This window comes from Gymnogyps californianus, chromosome 7 (genome assembly GCF_018139145.2).
Source record: "Gymnogyps californianus isolate 813 chromosome 7, ASM1813914v2, whole genome shotgun sequence".
Taxonomy (NCBI): Eukaryota; Metazoa; Chordata; class Aves; order Accipitriformes; family Cathartidae; genus Gymnogyps; species Gymnogyps californianus.
In genome coordinates, this window is record NC_059477.1 from 23979714 (window position 1) to 24005899 (window position 26186).

Genomic DNA, 26186 nt, shown 5'->3' on the forward strand with positions numbered 1-26186 from the left:
ATTTGACTTTTAAACCTCAAATATAATTTCAAATTGTAATTACAAAAATATAGATTTAATTAAAACCTCTTCAGATTTAGTTTAATAATGTGATTACTTCTCAGGCCTAGTATTATTTCACAGATTGGTATAGAATAAGGAGAAACATTCTCCTCTGCATCCCTGGTTTTTTGATCATCTTCTGACAAACGAAATGAATTGTCTACTGTAGTCCATTTCTGCTTGGACATGTGAAAGCTTTGCCATAATTTTGATTTGTATTTATGTATTTGCTAGCATGCTTGGTAGAGAAGCTAACTGCTCGGTGAGTGAGTACCTGTCACCTTTGGACCTATCAGAAAAGAAAAGAGAATGTGGGGATTATGTCATGTGGTGGAGAGACATCAACGATCAAGAATCTTTGCCTGCTTTTTCAGGTTTTTTTCACAAGTGAAATTAAAAAAAAAAACAAACACAAGATCAAAAAACCCTAAGTAAGATGAAGTATTGCTTAATGAACATGGTTTTTGGACATTTGAAAGTTTTTAACTGGCAAGTATTCAAAGCATTCTTACTCTGTAAAGTGTTGCCTCTTGCATTTTGACAGCTCAATTAAAATCTGAACTGAAATCTTGCTGAGAATACAAAATCTTTTTTTTTTACAAATGTGCATACCTTTCCTGAACTGTATGGTTGTTCATGACTATGGCATAAAAACCGAACCAGTAAAAGTAATAAAATCTAGTTTGGTGTTTAAATGACTTAACAGGCTACCTCCTTGTTTAAATATTACTGAAGGAAGAAGCATGAAGGAGGTAGTCTTAATGTGTAAAAACAAAAAAACCAAACCAAACTCCTTGGTATCCCAGACTACTTTAAAACATGCTAAATGGTACAGGTGGTTGATATATGACTTGCAAGATCCTTACTAGCAACCAATATTTTATTGTCAGAAAAATGGCAAGTTTTTTTATGATACCACCCAGGATATGTCTGACCATAAAGTTCTTTGAGGGTGTAGGCAACGCTCTTTAAACAGAATTTCAGTGTGTTAACTGTGGCTTCTAATTAGAAATACTACACTGTGGTGCCCCCCTTCACAAAGAAAATTGGCTAATCAGGAGTTGTTAGCAGCTCAGGGAGAAATCAGTACTATTTTGGGCAAGCCAGTCTATCTGTCTCCAACGGTTTGCTTCTCTACAAAATGTGGACAATTTTATATCTACCTCATAGAACATTTAAGGACTGATTTTTTTAAAAATTACATTTGAAATAGGTATTGTTTGCAGAGGGCTTTTTTTAATACATAAGGAAGTGATATGTTTCTACCTTTAGTTTGGGGAGGTCAGAATCTACAGTCTTAAACTTCTTGATGGAAAATCAGTGTCAAAGCACCTAGGTTTGAAGCATGATATTTGAAAAACACTTCATACTTTCTTCAGATTTAAAATTTTATACTTCTGTGAGTGTATCTGTGTAGTGCAGTGCAGTGCCAGGAAGAGAGAACTAAGCTTGCCATGGAGAGGTACCAGAAGCAGTCTAAGTGTAGAAGCCTAGCTTTCTATCTGGAGTAATTAGCCCTGCAGGGGTATGCTCTGCAAGATGTGAGCTAGTTCAGAGATTGCTCTAAAGCTCAGCATTGCATTTGTTGGCATGCCCTTTGTGCCTTAGTTTCCAATCTTAAAATCTTCTTGTCTCAAAGGAGATTAAAAGTTAATTCACTGGTGTTTCATAATGCATATACATACACGGCCGGAATTAAGGTTGCATGGGCAGCATTAAATGACATTTTTTAACTTCTGAGTGTTTTTACTTAACAATCTTATTAAGTCACTTAATGAATTTTTTGAAATGTAGCAAGTCTTCAGTTCATCAAACTAAGTGTTTTGAAAGAGAGCTTTAACCCATTAAATGAAAGAGGATTACGTATGTAACTAACTACAAGTGGGATCTTTCAAGGATAATTGAATTTCTGTCAAATGTTGTCTGTTACATCCTGGTTTAAGAATTGTAGCATTTTGTGCTTCCCGGGGGGTAGAATTATTCTTTAGTGTAAGTGGGCTTGGGGTGTCTCGTTTTAAGACACAAATCAGCTTATTTCAAGAGAATAGTCTTTTTTGTTGTTGTTACATTGTTTAAAAGCTACTCATCTTCATCTAAATAGAAGCCACTCAGCCACCAATTAGTTTTAACTGTTTAAACCTATTTAATAGATGTAGCTTGCAAATCAGTCTAGCATTTGTCAGTAAGAAATCTTATACATAATTTTTGTTACCTTTATTATTTAGTTTAGAAAAATACAAAGCAACTTACAGCTTACATCAGTGTTTCTGTTTGGTTAGCACAATAATTATTTTTATTACTGTTCTGATATTTCAAACTACTATTCCTTAGCACTGTAATGCATTCCATTTCTAATTTCAACTTTGTAGCTGAAGCTTTCACTGAAATCATCGAAGATGGGACATACCCCATTACTTGAATATACTTGCAAGCTTTCAGAGGTTAAACACTTATGGTCTATGCATAATCAATGTGTATGGTAGTGCAATTAATGTTAACTTTAATGAAATGCATGAATATTTAAAACTTAATGAATCTGGCTTTACAGCGTGCTTTACAGCCTGGTTCACGTATGTGAACAGTATTGACTGTTGGCCTCTGGATGTCAGCAGTGTATCACAAAATTCCTGTAATCAGCTGCTGTTTTCCTGCTTCGTCCCAGAAATATCTGTGACTTGTGGTCTCTGCACACCTCCAGAACACCCAGTGCTTTTTCCTCTTATGAATTATTCACTTACTCTGTACCAATTAGTTCTACCAGTTGCTAGGTTTGTTATCAAGTTAAGCTTCAAGACAAGAACCTGAACTCAATGAGTGATTAAAAATTTATTAGCAGAGATGATTAAATATGCAGATAGTCTGTGAAGCTTGTTCTTGAAACCATTATATTACCTTTTTAATACTAATGATTTGTATAATTAATTTTAAAAAACCCTGAAAGTCTTTTAAAAAAAATCAGAGTAGGACATAAAAGGGAAGAGATTAAATGCAGAGGAGGCAGTGAACCTGAGTATTAAAACAGCTCATTCACATGTATAGGCAATAAAGTGATTTCCTTCCAGGAATAGTTTGTGGTTTTTTTTCCCTCTGCTAAGTTGATTATTTTATTAATCTTTTAAGCAATTTGGGAAAACTCTATCCACTAGTGAGTCGTATTTTCAAAACAGAACTTTATGTGATTAACACTGATAATACAGACAATTCCCCTAAACTTTACGGTTAAAAAACTAAACGATATCAAGATGCGGTTTCAACAACATTTAAGCATGTGCTGGATTTTAGGCGTGCGAGCAACCCCAGGGTTTCCATGGGAACTGCTCAGGTACGTTAATGCCACCAGGGAACTGCCAGGCAGTGTGGCAAATGCCAGGCAAAGTTTCCGAAAGAGGGACTGTCCCCCACACCAGTTTTTCGAGGTGGTGTGCGTGCACGTGAGGTGGGTGGTGAGAAGAGCCCGTGTCCTCACAGCTGTGCCCGAGGCAGCAGTTAGGCAGATTTGGGAGTGGGGGCAGGTGGGACCCTCTGGAGCATGGTGTGAGCGGGAGCAGCCCAGTGCTGTTGAACCTGCAGGGCTGGCTCTGAAGGAGACGGGCTTGTCCTGTCCTCCCCTCCCATGGGGGAAAGAAATTAAATTACTTTATTGCTTGTTAAGGGAGTAGCTGGAGAGGAGAGGCAGCCCTGGGGCCTGGCTTTTTGCTTTCCACCTCCGTGAGAGAAGCGAACCCTCACGGCAGCGAAGGAGTGGCCTGGAGAGCAAAGGTGGAGGGCACCAGCCATGGTGCGGAGGGAGCCCACACGGCTGGCACTAGCCAATGCTCATGGCGTGGTGCAGCTTTTGGCTTCTGCTCCTATGTGGGCACGTGTGATGTGTTAGATGTTTTGTAGCACCTCTGCGAGAGGGTACAGGAGGTGACAAGACCTGGGTATGCACAGGGAGCTGGAACAGGCCGGGGGTGCGGGGGAGGCTTAGGGGTGAGCTGCATGCTGCAGTCCCTCTGTGCCAGTGCCCAGTGGGGCAGGTAGGGTGGGTGGTAAGCAGCACCCCTCAGGCACTGTGGTCTGCAGCAGGGAGAGCTGAAACTCACTTTTCTCTCTCTCTCCTTCCAGCTCTGTCTCCGGCCTGCCTGGCACAGTGCCACCAAAGACCATGGCCAATGGCCCCAGGTACCCTATGGGAGTGAGCTGCTGTGGACGAGGCTTGAAGGGAGATGAAGGCCGGCAGCAGCTTCTCCTGGGGGCCTTGTGCAATGGGCAGTGCAAGCAGCCCAGGAGCTGCTGTGCCCTTTGTCTCCTGGAAAGGGAGGAATGACTCCTCAGGTGAGGCTGATGAGCCCCACCGGCTGGAGATTGTCAGAGTTAATGAGCTGCCCTTAATAAATATGTGGGCTCTGGGTTTTACTAGTAGCTGTGGGCTTGCAGGAGGTGTGTTGCGTATCAAATTGAGGTCAGCATGAATAGCGAGTGAAACTTTATTTTTTTAAGACTTGGGGCTTGAGGTGGGGAAGGGAAAGCATGAGGGGAGGTTGTCATGTACCTGTTGTGTTGCCCTTTTTTTTCTGTTCTGTTTATAAATTAGAGTGCCTTTGTTTTCAAATGCTAAGCTTTATGTTGTATTCTTTAGGCTTCAGTTATGTGAAGTACAGTATATGTTTGTAGGCAGCAGAACTGGAGCACAGCCTTTTCTAGAGTGAGACCGAAGGAAGGTGTTTATATTGCCATTACCACTGAACTTGCATGACTAGGATCTCATGGTGGAGGATAAGTCTAAGTAAAAATGGTTGTTCTTTATTCAGAATAGCAGATATGCCTCTCTGATGGTGTGAAATTAGACTGTGACCTAGGAACTTCCTCAGCAGAGTACAGTCCTGGAAGCATTTCTTTAGTTCTCTGGGAGATGTATTGACTCAGATGTACAACTTTCCTTTCTTGCTTTCTTCTTGCTCTGAGCTAAGTCAAAACACCACTTTTCACAAATGTATTTCAGCTTCCCCTTATATTATGCCAGCTACCTACTTGAAGGAAGAAAAGGAGCAGAGGAAAGAGCATTAACTAGGGTAAGTAAGTTGGCAGAAAAAACTGAGAGGACATGGAATGAGGTGCTTCTTGCTTTCCTCCTTGTGGCTGAAGCTGAACAAAAGAATGAGTCCTTAGTCTTGCATTCCTCAATGTGGGGTAGGCTGATGTGCTCCCAAGTGGGATCATAAGTTTAGATTGGTTTTTAATGTCAGTGAAAACTTTCTAATGTGAAGAAAAATCCTTAAACTGAGGGAAAGGAAATATATAATTTCAAATCTTTTTACAATGCAAGAGGGTGCAGGTGGGAGAAAAAAAACGCATGAAGTTTTCACAGATTGGGTTTTTTTTGTTCGTTTATTTGTAGTTTGTTGTGGTATTTTTTTAACCAAAAAACCTTACTCTGTTAAATTTTGTGGAACTCTGCAATTACCAAATCTACAGCCTATGTTAAATGTTTAAGTTCTGGGAAATAACTCATGGAAAAATATCTTCTGATGATGGATGTGAGGTCAGCTATTCAAACTAAAATACTTTCTCCCCAGTTACATGGTATAGGGCTGTGGTGCTCAGACCATATGCATAGTTAGTTATTTTTAGGCGTTTAAGGAGAATGTAAAGGAGGTGATATGTGTAGGAGAGTGGAAGGGTAAGGAAGGAATTTTAAAAGGGATACTAACACTTGGAACAACAATAGATATGCTATTGGAGTGATTTTTCCTAACCTGTACACATCACATCTGAAGGGATTTGCTTCTGTACTGAACAATTAAGTCCACATTTCTGAAATGATACATGTGCTTGTTTGTGTGCTGTGCATAATGCTATGGATTTCAGTATGCTTAAGATAATGTGTGTAAGTGTTGGCAGGTTCAGAGTCAAAGACGTCAAAAATAACTTGGAGGGCTTGTGGAAATTCACAAAGTGTAATAAGGTGATACTTCAGTTGATGCTGAAGTGGAAATTGTAGCTGATATTATATTTAATGATGGACTGTGGTCACTGGGTTCACTGTGACTGAACAATATCAATCTCTATTTTTGAGGTAAATGAAGACAAGTATATGAAGTTGAACTAAAAATTAAGAATGTTTTTCCTCTTTAGTACTTGTACGTTGATAATGCTATTTGCACTTATTATCCTGTATTGTGTGTTTAAGAAAAAAACACACAAAAAACCCCAAAGCTGCCTTTACAAGAGAGGATTTGCAGTAGGAATCTATATTTGAAGTGGCCTTGGCCTTGTGAAAGTGTAAGATGTATGATACTTTTGAAGAAAAAGTTCCTCATTCCTCAGCACTGTAGAGTTAGGAACTAAAAAGCATTATGGGAGTGATCTAATTGTTTCTATTTCTTTGCTAGAAATAAAACTAACACACTAATTCAAAGAGTATCAGCAGTACAGGTGGCCCTTAAAAGAGCCTCCCCATGACAAAGAAGTACGGCTGAATTGTATTACCCCTTTGCTTAAGATAATGGGGTTTTTCAACAAATGAATTCTAGGTTGTTCTGTGATTAAGTGAAATGCTCCTTTGTCTGCAGGAATGTGTGTTCCACTTCTGCTCCTACTTCCACTTGAAATAAGGCCATATCACTCAACATGAATTTAGAAACACAGGGAAGAATGAATATGCTTTTGCCATCCTGTTGATCCAAGGAGCTGCAAGAATGTTAACTATTGACATTCTTCTAGCCTTTCAACTTTTCTTTCCATCTGTATAAAATTCTTTCTAGATAATACTTTTATTACTTGCAGAAATTCATCTCTTTCTCATTGGACTATTTTTTGGTCAGTTATCTATCTTCCTAGAATCTGTTCTATAGAAAAGAGAAAAATACTGTCTATGCTATATGAAGAGCATTGTTGGCTTGCAGTTCTTTTAACAAGTTTTTGATGTAATCTGGAAGCAGCATTGGTCCTGTATCTACAGTTGCTGAATCTAGTGCTGAAAGCATGATACTGAATGAATGTACATGTACTGTTCAGGATGTTTTCAAAGACGTAACAGTAGGAGAAAAATGTATTTGACGTTGTGCAGACTCCTCACAAAGAAATGTGATGGTGGAGAAATTCTGCTATACTAGGTTGTACAGACAAATAAATCAGGCTTGAGGTAACTGAACATCTTTATAGTGGAGTGGTTTGCCTTTATAGCATATCAGACTGGTTGTGGGTAGCTCAAGAGAAGAAAAATGAAACAAATGGAGAGCTCCTGAAGAAAAGAACAGTGATGACAAAGAGGTTGGAGGAAACAAGCTCCAAGTAAAAGTTAGAGAACTATGGCAGTTTAGCCAAGTAGGCTGTGGCAGTTTCAACCCTGAAAAAACACTAAAAAGTGGAAGAGTGAATGAGAAGATGAAATGGAAGGGAAGAAGTTAGAGAAGAACAACTACTTCAGCTGCTTGGGGCGGGGGAGGAGTCTTAATCTGTTTGACCCATGGTTATGAGGCATTCTTGCAGGGATGTGTATGAATTTGAAAATTGTCACCAACTCTGTCAGTCACCTGTGGAGTCTCACGGAGCAATTCCAAGCTAGTGAAACACCAGTATTTTTACTGAATAACTCTGAACTTGTCACTCGGCAGCCTGATGTTGTAGGGGAATTTTTGTTCTGAGGGGTGTGTGTGTTTGTTTTCTGAATCTAATCTTATGCTCTGCCTAACAGAAACAACAGCATAAACTGGAGACAGCTGGAGAGATGGTGAGACAGAAAGAAGTAAGGTAGATGCATGGTATGTGTCACAGTTAGCAGGCTTGACAAAAGATGGAGAGACTAGTAAGAAGTCTTATTTCTATTTAGTAATGTGGCACCATTTGCTGATGGCATGCAGTTATAACTAAAATGCAATTGTCTTGTGACTTTTTTCCTGGCTTAGGTTTCTTATGTTGAAGATATGTATCTATACTTGTTAAGAGTTAGCTATAACAATTGTTACTTGAAAGTTTCATTGGAAGCTGCCTGACTTTGAAATGTTGAAGTAGTTGAATGCACTGTAAAGTGGTAAAGTAAACTTTGTTGTGATCTCTCTGCTAAAGAGTAGTGTAGATTTAAAAAAAAAAAAAGTAGAAAGGTGGAAACCACATATGTAAGCATGTTAACTTTTTATTAAAACAAATCATTCCAGGAGACCTCATTAAGCCAGGACGATATTCTAAAAGTGAATATACATGTTGACAGCTACACCCATAAATTTGAAAACTGCAAACATGTTCAGCATAAAAGCCATTTTTGAAAAAAGCTGTTGCTCTGCCCTTGTACTAATTTAAGAATTGTTCTTTCATTCTGATTTTTATAGTTTCTTTTCACATATATAACTGGGACAGTTTAAAAAGTACTTTAAAGATTCTTTCATGATGTCACAAACTTCATAATGCAGATGATTATTTTTAAAAATGCACACATTACATAATGACTTGAAGTGTCAAATAAGCTCAATAATGCCGTTCTTTTCCTTTTTAACGAAACAAAATGACCTGTCCATAGACTGTACCTCTTTACGGTATTCTTGCAAAGAACCTCTGTTTCCCGGGAGTAGTGATGAGAGTTTAAATCTCTTGGCTCCAGCAGTAGTCTTGGTGAAGAGGTTCCCTTGTTTTATTCATACTGTATCTGGATGCATAATAAAGTCTTCACAGTGAGCACAAGATGATCTTGGACAATCTCTTCTTTCAGTACCTTTCTGGCAGAGTACGTTCAAGTTACATGCATATTTAAGTTGGTTTCAGTAAAGTAGGGACTTAATATTAACCCACTTTGGAGAAATGTAATTGGTACAGAGAGACTTGAGTATTCTGCCTGTGGATGCAGACTCTGAGGAACAAGAAACAACCAGTCGTGACCTCAGGTTTGTTTTCTCATCGGTGTGGGAGGAAGGAGGAGGAACGATTCACTTGGTCTGCTCTGTGTGGGTGGAGATAAAATGGTATTCAGAAGCTAGAATAATTTTAAATGAAGATCAGTAATGAGAAATCTTCCCATGCTCTTTGTGGTGGGTTGGCAAAGAGTCATCAGGTGACTGAGAGGAGCTGAGCAAGGGACAAGACCTTGGGTTGGAATGGTTCTTGGGCATTAAGAAACATAAAGAGTGATTTTGAATTTTTTTTGCGGGGGGAGGAGGATGTTCCCTTTTTTTGAGTAGGTAGGGATTTTTGTGGCTACTGTTCATATCCAAAATGTGTGTGTACAGTCTGATTACTTGTGTATTGTCATATTTAGCAAATAGCTTCTAGGTTTTATATGATACTTTGTTTGCTTGGGAAGGGATTGCATTTCATGCTTAAATGTGTATGTTACTGTAGATCTTCTGACAAATGGCCAGTGCTGTGTTGTTTTCCCTACTATTTGAATTAAAATATTTTTCATAGAAAATATATTCCTCTGACTTCCTGTCTGAGTGGTGATGTAATAAGGAACAGGAGAGACAAAGAACTGTTGCCGAAAATCATTTGACACTTGAGATAAATCAGTACCTTGCCAATAGAAACAGTATTTATGATAAAGATTTTAATATATTGACAAAACTCTGTCATAGTATAGTGGTTCAAAACTTTTAATAGGTAGATAGTATGTTTACTTTGATAATAAATGGAAGACCAAGGTAGAACTATGAGGTGAATCCTCAAGGATTCACATTAATACATGCGTGTTCAAATATTGATAAGGTTTCATTTAAGACTTTGTCTTAACAGCCAAAAAATACAGTTTTGCTCCAGAAAGGTTGTCAGGTATGTTGCACTGCGGAAATGAAATCTGCACAGAGTAAAGGAAGTTGTAAAAGCTACAGAGTTCCTGGACAGAATTGACACAGAATCTTTCTAATGAAATTAATTGCTGACATAGTTGTGCTGTTTCTGGCCTCTTCCAATCTAACTGAACATACGCTCCTCAAATAGGCATTTTATTAGTGAATATTAGTGGAAACCATCTGGTAAAGGAGAATCTGTTTGTGCAAAGTACTTTTTTATTTCTAATTAGTGGTCTCAAACAGATTTTCTTCTCCCTGATAATATATGTGTATGTTTGTGGGTAGTGGGAAGAGGAGGAAGAATAAATTTCTTATCTAAATCAAGTGTGTCAGCAACAGTTCTCTGTCAGTCCCAGGGCATTACTACTTTCCTGTGTATTGAATTAGACTCCTGCCTCAGTTTTCCATTTTTGTAACACATTCTGGTATCTGGCCTAAGCAGGGGCAGAGAAACAACTCCCAATATAAGTGTATAAAAATCTTTTTAGGTGATGAATAATACTAAAAAAAACCACCTTATGCATCCAAACCAAAGAATTCGTATATGCACAGGAGATGCTTTACAAGGTAGAAACCCAAGAAAAAGTGAGGCTTCAAGGAGTAGTGGCTTTGGCACATTCTCTACACTGATATTTCCAAAATCATATAATGATTACACCATGGACTTCCAATAGGGAATCTTGCCTGTAACTTTTCAAGGTTCTTGAACTTGGGATAGAGCAAATAACAGACCCAGACAAGGGCAACTAACAGTTTGGGGAAAAACAGTTGTGGTGGAGAAAGGACTAGAGTGATGCTATATGAGGATAAACGACTCTGGCACTGAAGAAGATGAAAGAAAGCAATGTAGACTACAGTCAGTAATGCATTAGTCTGACACAAACGCTGCAACACTGCCCAGTGTTTGTGCTGGAAAAAACATCTTTAGAAGGAAGAATGATAAAGGCTCATTATATCAAGTTGCTGAATATGGAATAAATAGTGACTAAAATTCTTACTTGTGTAAGATTGTCAGTTTTCCTCTGCTGACTGAACATGATCAGAGTTTTCTGCAGAGGTAATAGAGAGCAAGAGTACATGAAACTGGAAGAAAGTACCAAAGAACTAGGTGCTTGACATTGAAGGTGTCTTCCACTTTGTAACTGAGATATCTGCCAATTTACTCAGTGTTGATCCTGGTGATGGAAAAGAATCGTGCTGGTGTGATACACTTGGGTCAGATAAGGAGGTGTGGTTTTGGTCGTTTGCTTTTTAATGAACATTAGTTAAACTGTTTTTAAGGTGGCAGACTCAAAATAATTGCATAGAACTTGTTCAAGTGTTATACTACTGGTACCCAGCAGGAAATATTCTTAAGTATAACCTATGTACTGTGTACGTACTAACAGTGAATAGCGGTGTACCAAATATATCAATGTGCTATTAGTACACTTAATGGCATTCAGCTGTGAATATTATTGCATACAGACTTCTTAATTTTTTTTTTGTAATGCAAAACATGTTACATCTTTGGGTACGCTTTCACATCCTGTTTTTATGCCAGGTAAAGGAGTTATCAGTCAAATAAGTAAGCAGTGATATTTATATCTGGGCTAACAGATATAGAAGAATACCTTTTCATTTAATGGTTTGGGGTTTTTTGTGCAACATAAGCTGCTATTGTATCAGAGAAGAAAGTAGATGGAGCTGGGCAACTGAGCAAATATGACCATATGGCAGCATATCCTAGCATATCCTTCCAGATTCTGCTGTGGCAGCAATAGCAGTAAGACTCCCGTGATACGGCTTCTATATCCGGGCCTTTTTCTTAAGGATACAACACGTAAACCTTGCAGTATTAATTTCACAGTTTAGTCAAAACTACCTACATGTTTACAGTTCCTTGTTAAACCTCCTTTTCCAGTCAGCTTACTTTCATTCTGCAATTCCTGAATACTTTGGCTTGTAACTGGAGGTTTGGGCCCATGCAGATTCATTGAAGGCTATAATTTCCTTTGGGTCGAGGAATAATTTTGATATATCCTCTCTCCTGTGAAACCTTCTGCCCCAAATTCCTGCACCTGGAAAACTGCTGATGATTGCTAGAGGTGGAAATGCAGGCTGACTGGTTCTGTATGAGAGATGGAGAAAGCACAATGGAGCATTAAAGAAATGAGATTAAACAATCTGAAAAGACGAGTACCCTTTGCCTCTAGCAACAGCTACTTTGAGAGTAAGGATTTCTCTTCCCCTTATCCCCAAAATGCTGGGCAGGATGGGGAAATGCTCATTATGATTTTTGGTAATGTCTCCATTTGACTTCAAATTAATTTGGACTCAATGTTCTCTTCCTACCAGTGGTCAATTGTAAATGCTGGTAGAGGGAATAGGAAACAGGAGCCATATGGAGGGACCCTCCCTGTTGTGCATCCTTCTGCAACTGGTCTGTCATTGGAGAACTTCCTTACAGTAGGCTGTGTCTCGTCTGTTCTTAATTAGTCATTACTGGACCATGAACTATTTTCAGTTCTGCTTGGTCCTATTTATACTCTTGGCTTCCACCACCTCTCAGGCAAACAGTTGCACTTCTTGTTATGTGGACAAAGTTTTGTGGGTTTTTAAACATGCTGCTTGATATGTTTGCCAGATGTTTATAAGTGACAAGTAGTGAGCAGGTAACTTGTCATCACCTTTACCTCAGCATTTGTTACTTTATAGACATGGGCATAACTCTCCTTTGCTGGGAAAGAGACTAGTTGAAGAGTTGAACTCTCTCCTTTTTGGACATTTTCTATATTCCTGATGATTCTTCTTGTGCTTTTCTGAACTCTCTACTTTCCTTTAAAGAGGTTATCAGAGCTGCACTTAGAGTGAAAGATCTGTATGTATTTGGATTTACAAAGTCACATAATGTTTTGATATTGTTTTTTGGTGGGGTTTTTTGGTTTTGTTCTAATTTTTCCTTCTTTACAGTTTTTAGTACTCTGTTTATTTTTCTGACCTCTGCCGAGCACTGAGCTGATGTTTTTGGAGTGGATACCTAGCTTGTGGCCAATCATTGCACGTGTGTGCTTCAGGTTATTCTTTCCCATTACTTTGATTTTAATGACACTTTTGTGTATTCTTTTTAAAAAAAATGTTAGTTACTGTGAAAGTAGTATGTGGGTATACATGAGAGAGATGATGTCATCCTGCCTGGTGTGTTGTCTGATGTTGTCCTTGGTGTTGTCTGACATAACTTGAATATTTTAGAAGAGAATACCTAAAATTAGGGATTTCAGTGTTCTTAAAAAGTCCAGTGAGGCAGCAAAGATGAGAGACTGCTGGACAACAAAGAAAAGGGAAATTAAAGAGGATTTCTTGGAGACAGCTGGCTGGGCTGGCTTTCTAAGTGAAGAAAGGTACTGATCCTGAAAAGAAAGAATGACAAATCTAGGAGTCTAATGAAGAAAGCAAGAGTGGCATGAATGAAACAGTATGATATTTGGCTGGAAGGAAAGTGGAGCAAGAGATAGCTTGGTTACAGCGAAGTTTGAAAGTACAAACTTTTTTCTAATTTGGTTCATAGAATCATTTGTGTACACTTTTACAAATGACCAGTAAATTAAACTTCTGAAAATTGCCATTTGTAACTATTCCAAACTGCCAGTTTGAATGGACTGCAAAGATATCTTTCCATCCACTCCACTTCCCCTGCCACTTTCAGTTAAGATTGGATCCTGATGGATAGCATCATTTTGTCACATTGTGGCACTTTATAAATAACATAATGCAGTGATGTACAGTGCACTGACAATTGCAGTTTTAGTAGCTATTGGGAAAGCTAAAAATGAACATTTTCCATAATCTAGATCATTTACTTTGGCTGTTGGGCTTTCTGCACATCTCCAGTATGTATTCCCATAAGATATTAAAAAAGATGTATATGTTTTTATTACATTGTGTATACACTTTGGTAGGTGTAAAATAAGTTTACATTTTAAATGCATTTGTGCTGCTATCAGAGAAAAGCAAAACAAAATAAATTGATGCCAGGGGAAATGTCAGGCATGCAACACAGATTTGTTAAATAAACATTACTGTGTGGCATTAGCTAATGTTATTACTTTGTTTCCCTAGTGGCTCTTTTTTGATTATCTGCATTTCTAAAGACTGTGCACATTTCATACACACTAAGAACAGAGCACAAGGATTCTGCTTACATGAAGACCCTTGCAAAAAATGGAAAATATGATGGCATTTTTTACTGACAGCTCTGGTAAAAACATGCTTACATTTTTGTTGTGGAAGAGATAATGTGAGGAAACTTAGGTATTGAACTTTTTTGAAACTGTATAGGAACTATATGTAGAAAAACTTAAAAAGGCAAAATAGAATCTTGGGGATTTAAATAAGAGTCAAAAGTACATCATGCTTTTCCTGAATATATTCCAGAATGGAAACCAGAATAAGTGTCTAATTTGGAATTTGTTTAAAGCACTGGACAAAGGATGGCATAGATATGCTCGTAACTGTGGAAGGTGATTTTATAACTTCCACTCAGCCTTTTACGTGTAATTGCTTCTTATTCATAGAACAGGAATGTTGAAGCCAATATGCAGTGTAGATAAAGTTCATAATAGTGTAAATTTGGGAAATCTTATGAAGAATTCTGTGGGTGGGAAATCCTTCCCTCTGTGGCCAATTCATATCCAAGAGCAGAGACTGGAGTACCTGCAGTGCCACTGCATGACTTATTTAAACAAGCTGGATTTATTAGCAAGGATTCATAGTAATACCAGCTAGGGGTTGGTCTGTTTATATATTTGCTCTTACAATATTAGATTGGATAATGTATGTATATTTGAAGAGTATAAAGCTCATTTTCAGGGTTTGCATAATCAGCGTATTTCAAGCAAGTCTGATGCAGAAAAGTGATTGGGGTTAAAAAAGAATATCAAAGCTGAATGTTCTTACCAACTGTTCAATTTATTGCATATACCATGTTGCTGGTCTTAGTCCAAGTCCAAATAGACTTGTATCCATGCTACAGCTGTCATCAGCTGGCCTGCCTTTTGACTGTTGGTAGAGGAGAGGGAAGGCTGAGGCAAGAGAACTGATCTTGATCATGGCTGAGAGACATTGACTAGAGTATTTAGAGGGGAAAGCTTGGACTGACATTACTTTTCTCGGGAAAACAACTTCATTTGAACTCAAAACAGTAGGTTGGACACATGCAATTGTTAGTGCTTGTTTAAAGTAGTGTTTCCTCCCTGTTGAATGTTGACTTTGCAACCTAAATGCTATTTCAGTATAATTAGTTGGTTTTGATTATAAAATAGGGAACAAGAGAAAACTTGCATGTAAGGAACGAAATTGACTTCTCTCTTGGCTAATCCATCTAGTATATCCTACAGTAAGAATCTTTACTTCATTTAATGGAGCAACTTGTAGAAGTGGCAAAAAGAAGTAACTTAGAAGGAGAATGCTATTAATCTCTGTTGATGAACAAGAATGTAGAACCTGGGTTTCAGGGATTTTTTTGATTCGTATTTTTGATGTGTGTGATATATTCATGGTCTGACTTTCTGTCCCTTCAACTTTCATCTATCAGACTGTCTTCTGGCTGCTGTTGCTTTCTCTTTATGGAAAGAGGGCTGACAACGCATTAGTCTCTCCTATTACTGACTCTTGTTTTTGACTTTCTGATCATTGCACTGTTCCCTTCCCTAATATAATGATATCTTGTATGGGTAAAAACAAAGGACGGTCTTCCTTGGTTTCCTTTCTAGTGGCTGCCACACCTTGGGGATTTCCTGCTGCCAAGAAAACAGTGTGGCTTGGGTCTGACTTCTCCAGGTCCTGGTATGTTCAGAGCAAACACACTTTCTGAGGACTTCGCCAAAATATGGCAAAGATAATTTCGGTATGTGCAAGCTAAATATAATTAAAAGCCTTGTAGCTTGCCAGAACAGGTGGAATTTCTGTGTAGGTTAGGGCAACTCACTTTCCCAAACTTCATATTTCTCATGAGAAAACATGTTCTCCAAGATTGAAGTTGGTTGGTTTTTCTCTTCTTTTTTTTTTTTTTTTTCCTCCCATGAGTTAAAAGATATTTAAGCAAGAAATGATCACTCTGGGGAAAAATGTAATTTCAGAAAAGTTATAGTCTGGTGAGGATTTGATTTTATGATGGAGAATGAGACGTTTAACTACAAATATTCTCTGTCTTTATTAACTATGTTATAGAGTGTATATGTGCTGGAGACCTGCTGAAGAGAAACCCTCTTCTTGGAGAATGTGGCATGCCTGGATGGGCAGCTGTGTCAGAGGTTCATTGTACATCATACTGAACCTGTATTAAGTTACTTTAAAATGAAAACTTCAAAACACTCCTGAGCCTGATCCAGCTGAAGATGATCGTTGGTATACTATTCATTAATTTAGGAGCTGCATCAGCTCCTAAATTATTCTTTGCATAAAACTGAAAAAGAAGAAATTCAACAAGTTTTGCTGTAGGCATAAAACTAATTGCCACAACTCTAATATCTAGGTTGGTTTTCAACTCTCTTAAAAATGAACTCTAAAAATAACCCTTCTTTTTTGTTATTGTTAACTCTATTAATGGATCCTATCACCTAGTGGTAGGACTTTAATCCCAGCACCCACCCTTTCCCATAATTTTCCTGAAATCTATCATTTGCAGCATGTGGCAATGGAGACGCTTAAGTAGTGACATATATTTATCCTTAAGAAGCAGGTTTTGCTGGGGTTCATGCTTGAGTCCGTTTTTCTTATCTTTCTCAAATGGCCAAAGTTAACTGATTTGAAAAGGCCTCATTTTAAATTACATTCATTCAGTGAAAACAGAAATTAACACTTAGAGACATCTATATGCTAATGATTGTAGCTCAGGGAATACCCTTCTAACCTTTTCAAAAGGAGTTGGTAAAAAGCCATTTCACTTGAAAGCAACTTAGTAAAAATGGTAGATTAATTAAATACAATAAAATTTCCCTAAAATCTTTATCCCATTTATCACTTATCATTATTTTTCCTTTTCACATATGGTACCTTAGCTCCAAACTGAATGTTCCAGGATGCATTTATTAAAACTGTTTTTCTGGTGACATCTATTAGATGCTGAAAAACAGAGGTTAATAATGTCATGAGTTTTAGGGATGGCATGCAAACAGAGGTGAAAAAGCAGCTTAATCTATCACAGTACATAAGATACTAAGTGTATGAATTTTGGCAAAAGGGTCAAAAATGTGTGGGGGAAAGATTTCCTATAGCCCTTCCAGATGCTAAGCAATGAACTGAACACGAAGATCCCAAGCTTTCAGACCTTTTAAGTGCTGTGTATCTGCATCCATTAGAGTTTACCGTAAATGCAAAATATGACTATTGCTGCTTATAGGCATATTTATTATAGGTGCAATCTGTGTGTGTTCTTGACTCTGGAAGAGGTCAGAATTCCTGAAGAGGATAAAATGAGTATTGCGCGTATTAAGCTGCTTGTGCACATTGGTATTCTACCTTGTAGTACCTGTGTTGCTGCCTTATGTGTAACATTTCTTAGATAAGGTCACTGCTGTATATAGAGGACTTGCAGTCCTTGTGTTCCTATTTGGGAAAAAAAGGAAAAGTTTGTGGAAACAGTTGCCCTGTTGTTCTTACGCTGACTACTATTCATGTTGTAGTTGTTCTTGGAGGAACAATTTATAAGGAAAAGGCCTAAAAAGCTAATGCCTGAAGCTTCTTTGAAGCTACCCATCTGATTAGTCTTGTAGATCCTGATATGAAGTCAAACTAGGGTCAAATAAAGTATTAAGCCCTGGAGTAAGATGTGTCTGCCCTAGGCTAGAAGCAATTTGCAACTCATACTGCTATTAAATTTAAACCAAGTAAAAATCCTATTGAAACAGAATATGGCAATTATTGCACTTGAAATTCCAGTACAGGAGAGACTGGAGGAAGGTCACAGATCTGTACTTGGTTTACTGATGAAAATCTGTAAAAGTGATGTGAAGATCCAAAAGGATCATAAGCTTTAGTAATACTTACTTAAGCAGGTGTTAAGGAACAACTTCCTTTCCACCAAGTAGAAGAGAAGGCTAGAAACCTTCCTGGTTGGCTGAGCAGTGTGTCTGCAAGCCCTAAGGAGGCAGGTATAAAAGACTGTGTTCAGCTCTACCTCGAGAGAGAGAATCAAATATGCTGGGCAACCAGACAAGAGAAGATAGGTGGTGACGGTCCCTGAGCAGAGAGGGACACTTGTGACTCGAGGATTGGAGGGTGAGATTTTTCTGCAGGAATTGAGGGAGAAAGCTAAAAGACTGGGTGATAGCTACCTCTTACACAGCAAAGGAAGAGAGGCTGGGAATCTTTTGACGAAGAGCTGCTAACAGGTAATATATGATTAAAAAGGAATAACTGTGCCTTGAAGACACACCAGAAGAGTATGTGGGGTGTGAGAAAATGGCTTTTGCAGGCTTTATTAGCAGCTCAACTGTACCCTAGGTTTTTTAGCGTTATCAGAAAAGTAATGATCTACACTGCTGTGTTTTTGTCCCCTGGACTGCAGAAAGACAGTTTTTTGTGGCATTAGGCAATGGCTGCTTAAAAGCTAACATGACCTGGGATCAGAGCAGTTATGAACAACAGGATCTTTGTTTTTCACTGTTCTGAGCAGGAGCTGTTTCCTCTGCTCTTACGACTTCAACTTTCCCCTGGGTTTTAATCAAAATGGTTTCTCTTTCAAAATCCTTCAGAAAAGGGAAAACATCCCATTTGAGCTGGCAGCTTTTGGTGTGTGTGCACGCGTGTATAATAAGACACATATTTACAATGCTAAAATGTCTCGCAGTCTGTTGTTTCTCACCCCCACCCCAAAAGACAAGACAACTGTTGAAATTGCAATTCTTTACCTAATCAGTTTTGGAAGCAGCACTTTTTTTTTTTTCCTGGCAGCCGCTGAATTGCTTTTCTGCACAGATTTGGCTCTGGATAAAACATCATAGTTCAATTTACTTTCTTAGTTAATTTGAGATGGTGTCCTTTTTTTGGACAGTTGGTACTCTAGGTTCTAGGTTGGTCTAGCTAAATAAAAGCCCTGCTGTCTTGGCTGTTATATGGGGCACTCCAGAACTGTTAGAGCTGGAGAGGCAAAGCTTTGTCCTTGTTCTCTTACACTTCTTACATCAGTGTGTTGAGCACAGCAGGGAACTGTAACATACTCTGCTGCTGGTCTGCAGTCTGAGACTGGCTACAGGCTTTCAGCGCTGTTCTTGCAAAGGCAGGACTGAGAAACCAAACATCTGCAACCTAAACTATTTGGTATGTTATAAAGCAACAACAAAACGCATGTAGAGTCCATGACTAAACAATAGCCACAAGTTCAGAGGTCAGCATACTTTTATAATCATTGCACTGATTTTTGTAGTGATGGTTAATATTTTCGGTGTTCTGTGTATATTTATGATTCATCATCCTCAAATTATAAGCTTTGAGTGCTAAACTATACAACAGTTTGGATGTTGCAATCACAGTACCTGTGCAAACGTATGGAATGGAAAAAATTGTATAAGCAATGGAAAATGAATTATTTTCAATGCACTGTTTTTTAGTTAACATAACTGTAGTTTAATGACTCTTTCCTGTGGCCGTAAATGAAGGCTGCCATGCAGTTCTCCTGTTGGTCCAAGAACATCTTGTAATGAAGGGTATGTGGCTCCCAAGGTGGTGAGTTGGTGTGTGTGCGTGACCACTCTGAATTAAAAAAAAAAACCAAACCAAACCCAAAAAAACAATCAACCAAAATACCCCTCCCAAAACCCCACAAATAAAAAAACCCGAACCACAAACAAAACTCATTTATTGATTCTGTGCAGAAAGGAATAGTGACAAGGTTTGTAAAATGTTGCAGAGAGGAAAAAATATTTTCAGCGGAGAGATCAAATAAAAACTGTTGCTTTCACTGTGCTTCCCATGGAATGATGTCTGATATCTATACCATGTTGGTCAGATTCTGCACATCTGTACCGCCATCATCTTGCTTCCTATGGAGGCAAATGCTATGCTTTGGACGTGTGGTGGTGCAGCCCTGCATAGGGCCACATTGTGATGTCAGGACCAGCCAATGTTGTGTTAGAATAGAGATTAACATGGGCGAACAAGTAATAGAAGAAGGTGAAGGTCGTGCACAAGTAGGAGAATTAAGGGCAGTTGTTCTAGTAGTTAGCTAGGAGCAAAAGTTATCTATGCTGACTCCTATGCCATATAGGCAGGTGCCATACAATGGCTTTGTCAATGGGAAGCCCTAAATTGGGAAGTAAGTAGAGCTCTAGTCTGGAGAACTGAGGATTGGCAACTATTGCTAAACATAGCCAGAAAAACACCATTCAAGGTGGGATGGGTGAAACTCATGTCAAAGACAATAAACCAGCTACAAACTGGAACCAACAAGCAGATGAATTAGCTAGAATTAGGGAAATAAAATCAGGAGATATATCAGATTCCAAATGGTACTGACTAGGGGAATGGTTACATCAAAAATTAGGACATACAGGCTGAGAAGCACTGCGCTTTGCAGCCCAAAGCTGAGGTTGGCCTCTAAACAGGAAAACATATGAAGTCATCCTTACAGAATGCCTGCAATGTAAATTGAAATTGCAAACAGATCACCCTGCTAAAGCACCACCTCTGCACATCAGTGAAGGGAAAACTTTATGGTCTACATGGCAAGTTGATTATATCGGGCCATTCAGACCCTCTGTGGGATACTGATACATCCTCACAGGAGTGGAAGTAGTTTCTGGCTTGCTTGTGGTGACTAATGGGCGAAATACCATTCGAGGGCTATCGTTCTATCGGTTTGGTTCTCAAGTCTATCTACTCCTGATGTCATCCAAAGTGATAACGGCTCACACTTCTCCTGTAAAGAGGTGCAAGAGTGGGCAAAGCAGGAAGAAATTCCATGGATATTTCACACCTCCTGTTATCCTCAATCAAATGGGATAGTAGAAAGGCTGCTTTTCAATAGGCCATTAGCTCTTAAGCCACATGAGGCCCGGTGGGACACTCAACTCTCCAAAGTACTCCATCAGTTAAATAATTGGTATGGGCCCACTGGGAGCCCTATAAGCCAAGCATTCTTTGCAAAAGTTAAGTGTAGTACTCCACCTTCTGGGAAAAGGGAACATCCAACATTACAGCCAGGACAACCTGTAATGGTCAATCTACCATCCGTTGGTACTGTGCCAATGACTCTAACTAAACCTCGTGGCATACTTGCCTGGGAGGCTACTCATAACAGTAGTGCAAAACATAGAATTAGTGCATGGTGGATTTCTCCTTCTTTCTAATAGCATAACCTGTCCAGAAAACACCACTGAGATGAGTCTATTTGACTGTTGTCTTGCAGCTTCCTTCAAAATGAAAATATGGAACATCATCCTACTGCTGTTGAAGATTTTGATAATACTTGCTTCCCCACAAATGCTCACCTGTCTCAACTTGATTGTCAATCAAGGAATCAGCCACAACTGTGTCAATACAGATAAACCACCCATTTTACTATTGACAGACAATAGCATAAATGTGACCTGTAAAACACAACCATGTGCTACTGAAGGATGTGTATTTAGTATGATTATTGACAATAGCTTGCACACACTGTATAGAAAATGCAGTAACGTGAATCACTGCTCTATACATGACATAGTGAAGGAACATTCTGATGTTAAAATATCATGTATATGGAACATTCTAGAGGGATACAACATAATATTAGGAACAATATCTTTCAAAATCACTAAACCTACCACGACTACATTGGTGCCTAATTTGAATACTTCCCCAGTTTTACTAAGGAGTCTTACTGAGGGAACCCTAGAATGGCCATGGTGGTCTCAAGCTCATATTGAGTATACCGGAACCATGGGAACATTCTCTGGTAAGGGAAATCTACATCTTTTCACTGTGGTCATGCACACCTAGAAAATGAGTGGAGACAGTACAAAGATGAAGCTTATGGCAAAGTTTCCCTACTTTGGGGAACGATAGAAGAAGAAATTAAAATAGGGTGCTGGATGATCAATGGGTCTGCCCATGAAAAGGCATATGAGATTTCTGTGTACAACCTTACATCAAACCCAACAGCAGACTGGGATACAACACTTTGTGCCACTGGAAGAAAACTGAGCTGTTGGCACAATTTTACCTTAGCACAACCTGTTGTTATAATTTGCCTATGGGCTGGTGATAATGTGGGATTATCATTTAGATTTAAAACAGACATTATTAAGCCTAGGACCACAACACCTACCACTTCCCACTTAATGTCTACAGTGATTATAAAGGACAAGAAAACTCTATCCCCACAAATTTCAAAAGTTGGACCCTATGCCATCAAATGTACTGGCCAGCAACAAGGGTTATTTAATCCATCATGGTCCCTCAAATGAGTGGAACTATCAATGCAGGTTAGTATCTCTGCAATCAAACCTATCTGCTCACTATTCCTGAATACGTATTCTACAGGATGGTTAGCATAGTTGCATGGATGAACCCTCACCTCTCCAAAACGATCAAGGAGAGATGTGACTGGTATCCTAGGAACAGTATTAGGGGTATTAAACAGTATGGATGCTGAAGTTTTAGCAAACAAAATAAGCTCTGCAACAAGTAATTTATACAAATTAGAACATCCATTACAATCTTCTCTATCGGCATTGGGAACTAACCAATGGCTCTTACCTGATATATTACCCCAATGGGAAAGAATTTGAAAAGTAATCTGGGATAATGCAACTAAATTTGAAAGGGAATTCCAGTCCTGGTGGCATCTCGTTAATTGCACTTATAACCCCACTGTCAGTAAAGCCACAGCTTTTGTTTTGACAATATGCAATGCTTCGGTGTACACCATACACCCAGTCATTGCACTAGCATTAAATCACCATGGAAGTGTACTGTATCTATTAGAACATAGAGTATGGGCCCAACAAAATGGAAACAAATGGCAAACCCTCGATGTTGATGCATGTGTTGTATGGGAACAACAGGGATTTCTTTGTGAAAGGAATACCATTAAGGCCCAAGATATTTGTCTTGACACTGAACAAAATGTTTGTTGTTTTGGAATACATCCTGATGAATCCCCTGAGACTGTACTTGTATATGTTGGAAATGGATGTGTTTGTATGAGAACCCTTTGTGATTCTCTATTTATAGATAACACCACTGTAGAGACAAATAATCACTCAGATATCTGTATTTGTCATTCTACCAAAATTATGGGATGCAACTTCAACTATTCAGCTCCTGCCACAGCCTACCAATTGCTACAATCAAACTACACATCGTATCAAGATTTACTACCTACCCCTATTGGAATGAATCTTACATTGGTAAGAAAACTGTTATAACATGATGGCCTGCATCAGTTGCTAATGAATCCAGAACAACGGACAAAAACCCCTGATTACTGTCCATCATGATGCAAAGGAGGTACACCATGTCCTAGAAAGAGTGAAGAAAGATGGGGAACATTACTGGTGGGAAACCCTTTTTGGATGGTCTCCAACAACAACTGGGGCACTAAATCTGATGCTACACCCCATCGTGATTCTATTGGCTCTTGTCATACTATGTTTGTTATTGAACGGTGTTCTATATATCAATGTTTGGAAGATGACAAAACAAGTTATGTTATTACAAGAACCTCCCTGCGTATATAATGTTGTCTAATCCCATTTGATGAAATAACATATATACCTCTTTAATAGTTACAGAGGTTAACCTAACATAAATTTTCACTCAAATTGTAACAAAAATGCGGCAATGTCTATTTATAGGCACAGAGGCAAGAGGTGACCACACCACCACTCTGTGGAGGAGATAGATTGACTTCGGTCATGGGGTGGAACGTGGTGGCGCAGCCTGCCCCGGGCCATGTTGCGATGTCAGGACCAGCCAACATTGTGTTCTTGTGCAGTGACTTGGGACGCTCTGGTACTTTCTTATCCTGGCTATGGTACAGTGAGTTAGGATGATTAGGCACTCCCTAACCATACCTGATACTCCTGCTGCTTGGATCATGGCCTACCATGGAGGGTGCCAGAATGGAAATACACTGACCAAAGTCAATCACCTCATGATCCCATAGATAGTGATCCTAAATGAGACCCTTTGAGCTCTCTGGGACCGCAGCAGGCTGTGACCCAGTATCTCCCCCAAGTTGGGACAACTCTCAGGGATTTTAAGTGGTACATTTCACGAGGATTTCCAAGATCCTCTGCTGATAGATGCTGACGAAGAAGAAGGGGTCAAAGATCATCTGCTGACAAATGCTGACGAACGAGAATAGTGAGTAATTCACTACAATTAGATTTTGTGAGGTTTTTAAAGATCATATGGTACCAATAATTTATCATAACTGGCCAAGAGAGAAAAATCTTGATTATAGGTTAACCTCTATATCTGTGTGTGTGTTTGTGTGTGTGCGCGATTTGATTTAGGAAACTTTGTAGTGCTGATAGCAAACTTTATTAAATCACTCTGATAATTGGCTGATTAACTACTGTTAAAAATCATATAACCTAATCTTGTGATTTATTGTAACAGTGTTAATAAATCTTAAACTGCTGCTACCTCAAAGTCATATAGGATCCATAATCACTCATTCCCCGACAAATTAGCATAGTAATTTAATGGGAGATTTTCCTTACCCTTTATATCCCTTCTATTAGGCATAAACTATTGTCCAAGTCTGCGACTAAGATTGGACCCAGTCGCACCTAGACTCCTCTCTGAGACGGAGTTTAGAAAGCAAGGGGGTCCACTCTGAACCTCGTGACTCAACGGGAGGGTCTCCCTTACCCTTTTGCGTCTTCAGTCTCTGTGTAAATCATTCTAAATCGATTCTAACTCGGAGTGAACCTTGCCATTCAACTTCGTTAAGTTGCACTTTTGCAAATTCACGTTAAAATCACCTTTTGCTAATACCTTTGATGGTGATTCTTTAAGTGATCTAAACCGCTTCATTCACAACAAATTGGTGTATTCAGCAGGATCCTAAATCAGGATTCGCGACAGCATGCTATCAGACCAGAACTTGATCCTCAGTTTGCATGCTTTCTGATAGTACATTGTATAATTTCTATAAAGAGCTAAGAATATTTTGTTTGTGTGTGCATGTACATCAGGTTTTCTGTTTATTTTAAGGGGAAAAACTTGTTTCAATCTTGTGGGCTAGATGCTACAGTTAATTACTGAACAGTTGGTGGATTTATTGTTTAATTAGCAAAGCATTGATATGAGTGTACTTCATATTCTTTGTTTCTGGACTTACTTGTGTGCATTTAATTTGTTTTTTTATTATTTTTATTTACTTATTAATTTCCACCTCTTTCTTCTGCTAAAACAGCCAAACTAAAATTGTCTATTTGGAGACACCTTACTGCAGTGATTAACAACTTAGTTAAATGCGAGCTGACTGTCGGCTGAGCACCATTGACTCTTTTCTGCTGGGAAAGGAGAACAAAAGCAGAGGAATAGGAGCATGTAGGATAGAGGACTTTATGGTACTTTGATCTAAGACCCAAGACTCCTTTTTGCAGCTCAGTAATGATTTGGAGAGGGACCTGATATCCTGATAGATGTCCTTGGTGGGGTTGAGCAGAGCGTCTTGCGCAGTGGTAGCAGGATTCAGGGAGCTGATGGAAGTCAGGAGCTTCCAGAGTGCTTTTTAGGTTCAGAGGCTTGACTTGTCCCCTGCCCCAGGGCACGTGGGTGCTGTGGGACTGGTGTTGTGGAGCTTTGAGTTCCCTGGAGGTGGTGGGGGTGGGCGACTGACTAGCTCCACATACCCTGAGAAGGCTCCCCGTGTCTGTCAGTAAATCTACGCACTTCTGATTCATGGTCTTTTGTGTGCCAGGCTGGGTCACTTTCTCAGAGGCATCAAACATTGCTTGTCTTCAGCCTGCGGTTTATAAAAGCGAACCCAAATATAAATCCCTTTGGTGCTGTAATAGAACTGGATTTGCCGGAGTTTTAGCAAGCTAAAGCAGATCCTGCGAGTTGAGCAGGTATAGATTTAAAGCAATGGAAAAACCTGACTGGGGGAATTTCATAAATCCTGTTTGCTGAATGCATCAGTAAACAAATTGTTTGGTTTGCTATGGCATGAAAATTTAGTTAGCTGAGATAATTATCAATCTTTTGAAGGGTGTACTCCCTGCAGCAAGATCAAAACTGACTGAAGTTGATACTGTTTTTGTTAATGAAGATATTTCTAAATGGATAGCTATATTATAGTTAGCAATTGTCATTGTTACAACAGCAGAAAGAAAAAGCCTATCAGAAACTTTCTGAGTGAAGATAACAGTGTAAAATTTCAATCACTTAATAGTTTATCATAAAACT

The 26186-nt window shown here is 38.9% G+C and overlaps 1 long non-coding RNA gene across 2 annotated transcripts in view; it reads left to right on the forward strand.

Moving 5' to 3' along the window:
* The first annotated feature begins 4301 nt into the window (after nt 1-4301).
* The window catches only part of LOC127018723 (uncharacterized), a 49365-nt gene continuing 27480 nt past the window's right edge, over nt 4302-26186 (forward strand). Inside the window, exons 1-2 of one of the 2 annotated variants that reach the window (XR_007766819.1) lie at nt 4302-4359; nt 5027-5096. This is a non-coding gene — a long non-coding RNA (uncharacterized LOC127018723). Of the gene's footprint in view, nt 4360-4453; nt 4487-5026; nt 5097-26186 lie in introns of those variants that run through there. The other variant, XR_007766818.1, reaches the window with a different exon arrangement.